Here is a 4,237-nt window from a genome sequence, read left to right on the forward strand (position 1 = left end):
GAAGAGGAGGATCTGAGGACAAAGGCGAGAGCTTCATGTTGATCAACCAATTCAAATGAAAGACATAAGTTTTATTTGTTTTCTTTTCAATTTTATTATGAACTAAATTTATTTTCTAGAGCGTTGATGTAGTCTAGCAATGAACACACAATTTATATTCTGAATTATTTTTATTTTTAATATTTCCATGATTGAGTGTTTAATTTTTATTCTTAATGCTAACTATTTTTTTTACGAATTATTGTTTGATCAATTGAATTACAATGAGACCAAGAGGTGATTTGTTATTTTAGTTCTAGAATTAAACATCATTAGTTGAGTGAAAGTAGAGATGCTTTTCCACGATTAGTGTAAGGAATTTTTAATCATCAACGGGAGATTATTAGAATTTAATAATTAGGAAGAATAAATTGTGTGGGATTTGTTAGGTGAAATCAACCGTTCTAGATCCGTTCTTATCATATTTTTACACTTTTAGATTGTTGCATTTTGTTAATCTTTTATTCGTAGATTTATTTTTATTAAATAGTTTAATTTAATTCATATAGTAGAACGTTCCATTTATTTTCGATTTTCCAAATAGTAATTAATTTAGTGAATTTCGGTATTCAATAGCATAGTTAATCCTTATGGGTTCGACATTCGTTTTTCTAAAAACACTTTATTACTTGTTACGATTCTGTGTGCTTGCAGATTATTTTACGCGAACAAGTTTTTGGCGACGTCGCCGGGGATTATCTATTTGTTATTGATATTGATACTAGCTAGATATTTACTACTTTGGATTTTATTTTATTTATTCAAAAAAAATATTTAAATTAGGCGCATCTGAGTTTGTTTTCTTTCTTTTCAGGAATTAGAAGTGCATGACCAGATCTAAACTGTTAGAGCATACACTCTTTGATCTTGAAATTGAAAGAACCACATGTCAACTCAAGAAAGAAAAGAAGAAAGAGGCCAACACATCTCTATCTAATATGGCTGATCAAGAGCAAAAGGAGTTAAGAGATTATGCTACGCCCTCGGTAAATGGGGCTACATTGAGCATAAGGAGGCTAACCATACAAGCCAATAATTTTGAGATCAAGCTGGCCATCATTCAGATGATACAGCAGACTGTCCAGTTCGGGGGGTTGTCACAAGAGGATCCTAATGTCCATATTGCAAATTTCTTGAAAATTTGTGATACTTTTAAACATAACGGAGTGACAGATGATGCGATTTGACTAAGACTTTTTCCATTCTCACTTAGGGATAAAGCAAAAGTTTGGTTGAATTCTTTGCCACCTGGCATCATTACTACATGGGAGGAGTTGGCTCAAAAATTCTTAGCAAAATATTTCCCTCCCGCAAAGACAGCAAAGCTAAGGAATGATATCACCACGTTCATTCAATTTGAGGGGGAATCATTATATGAAGCACGGGAGAGGTACAAAGATTTATTGCGAAGGTGTCCTCATCATGACCTTCCAGCATGGCTTCAAGTTCACACATTCTACAATGGTCTAGGAGCTACAAACAGGTCTATGGTTGATGCAGCTGCTGGTGGAGCTTTAATGAGTAAAACTCATGAGGCAGCCTATGAACTTCTGGAAGAATTGGCATCCAACAACTATCAATGGCCTACAGAAAGAGAATTGCCAAGAAAGACAGCTGGAGTTTTAGAACTTGATTCTATTACCTCATTGGCGGCACAAATGTCAACTTTGTCTCAACAACTAGGTAAAATGAATGTTAATGCTATTCAAACTAATGTTGTTTGTGATCATTGTTCAAGAAATCGTTCAAGCGCTGACTGCCAAGTGGGAAATCGTTTTGCCCAATCAAATTATGGACAAGCAAATTACGTGTCAAATTTTCAACGTCAAAATAATCCATACTCGAACACATACAATCCTGGATGGAGGAATCACCCCAACTTTTCATAGAGCAATAACCAAGGGCAGGCTAAACCACCTCAGCAATTTCCACAGCAAGAGAAGAAGCCGACACTTGAGGACATGCTCATGCAGTACTTGTAGAAGACAAATGTGGCGATCCAAAACAACCCAACTTCAATCCGTAATCTTGAGGTGCAGATCGGTCAGCTCTCAAGCATGCTCACAAAGAGGACTGCAGGAACTCTGCCAAGCAACACTGTCACCAATCCAAAAAAAAACATGTAAAGGCAATATCATTGAAAAGTGGACGAACATATGAGGAGCCAAAAGCAACAAATGCAAAACAAGATGAAGCTGTAGATAATGAGGAGTCAAAGATGAAGGAGGCTGAGTCAGAGATGAAAGAAGTGGAGCAAGCTAAGAAGACTAAGGAGAATAAAAGAGCTTCAAAATCAAAAAAAAAATTCAGGGAAGTTACTTTTGAGACTTATTCTCCTTCAATTTATGATCCACCAATTCCTTTTCGGCAAAGATTAAGAAAAAACAATGTGGATGATCAGTTTTCTAAATTTCTAAGTATAATTAAGCAATTGCATATTAATATTCCTCTCATTGAAGCTTTGAAACAAATGCCTAAATATGCTAAATTTTTGAAGGATATTATATCAAAGAAGCAAAAATTAGAGCATGAAACAGTAATGCTGACAGAGGAGAGTAGTGCAATCTTACAAAAGAAGCTATCACCTAAGCTGAAAGATCCGGGGAGTTTCACTATCCCTTGCACTATAGGAAAATCTTATTTTGATAGAGCTTTATGTGAGTTAGGGGCAAGTATTAATCTAATGCCTTTCTCTATTTTTAGGAAATTGGGTCTTGGAGAAGTAAAGCCGACCACTATCTCTTTACAATTGGCGGATAGATCCATTAAATATCCAAGAGGAGTCATTGAGGACGTATTAGTAAAAGTTGACAAGTTCATCATCCCAGCTGACTTCATTGTCCTAGATATGGATGAGGACGAGGAGATCCCTTTGATATTGGGTCGACCTTTCCTTGCGACGAGGAGGACCTTAATTGATGTCCAACAAGGAAAACTTGTTTTGAGGGTCGGAGAGGATGAGGTCACTTTTGATGTATTTAAGTCTATGGAATTTCTTTCCGAGATACATTCTTGTTTTCAAATAAGTGACCGAGACGTGATCATGGCCGATGAGACTTATGCAGTTGATTTTATAAAGTTACCACTTGAGGTATGTCTTACTCGCTCTACACCTGTTAAATTCAATGATGAAGAGGTTAAGGAGTGTGAAAGATATTTGGAGGCTACACCACTCTTTGCTCTTTCAATGCAATCAAAAGTGGAAGACTTGAAATCATGTCAGCCAACATCTCCACCAGAAGAACCACCTAAACTTGAGCTTAAACTGCTTCCATCAAAGTTAAGATACGCTTTCTTAGGTCAAGACTCTACTTTTCCAGTTATTATTAACAATTCTTTGAGTGATGTAGAGGAGGAAAAGTTGCTAAAAATCTTGCGGGAACACAAGTTGGCTTTGGGTTGGACCATCTCTGACATCAAAGGAATTAGTCCTTCAATTTGCACACATGAGATTTTAATGAAGGGAAAATGTAAACCGATTATCCAACCCCAGAGAAGATTGAATCCATCAATGCAAGAAGTGGTGCATAAAGAAGTGCTGAAGCTATTAGATGCCGAAATTATTTATCCTATCTCGGAGAGCGCATGGGTAAGTCCAGTACAAGTCGTCCCAAAGAAAGGTGGAATAACCGTGATAAAAAATGATAATGATGAACTTCTCCCAACAAGGACGGTCACAGGATGGCGAATGTGCATAGATTATAGAAGGCTTAATGATGCAACTCGGAAAAATCATTTTCCTTTACCTTTTATTGATCAAATGCTAGAAAGACTTGCAGGGCATGCTTACTACTATTTTCTAGATGGATACTCTGGTTATAATCAAATCGCCATCGCACTTGAAGATCAAGAGAAGACCACTTTTACTTGTCCATATGGAACATTTACATATAGCCTTTTGGCCTTTGCAATGCGCCAGCCACATTTCAAAGATGCATGATGTCCATCTTCTCAGACATGGTGGAAAAATTTTTAGAAGTCTTCATGGATGACTTCTCTGTCTTTGGATATTCTTTTGATAATTGTTTGTCTAACTTATCTTTAGTTTTGCGGAGATGCAAGGAGACAAATTTAGTATTGAACTGGGAAAAATGCCACTTCATGGTAGAGGAGGGGATAGTGCTGAGCCACCGCATTTCCTCTAAGGGAATTGAAGTTGACAGAGTAAAAATAGAAGTGATCGAAAAACTCCCACCAT

The 4,237-nt window shown here is 36.7% G+C and overlaps 1 non-coding gene across 1 annotated transcript; it reads right to left on the reverse strand.

Moving 5' to 3' along the window:
* Positions 1 to 1,361: 1,361 nt before the first annotated feature.
* LOC142618129 (small nucleolar RNA R71) lies at positions 1,362 to 1,468 on the reverse strand. The gene has a single exon (XR_012841179.1). It is a non-coding gene; the product is annotated as a small nucleolar RNA R71 (small nucleolar RNA).
* Positions 1,469 to 4,237: the final 2,769 nt, after the last annotated feature.

The sequence above is a fragment of the Castanea sativa genome, chromosome 11, assembly GCF_040712315.1.
Source record: "Castanea sativa cultivar Marrone di Chiusa Pesio chromosome 11, ASM4071231v1".
In the NCBI taxonomy this organism is placed as follows: Eukaryota; Viridiplantae; Streptophyta; class Magnoliopsida; order Fagales; family Fagaceae; genus Castanea; species Castanea sativa.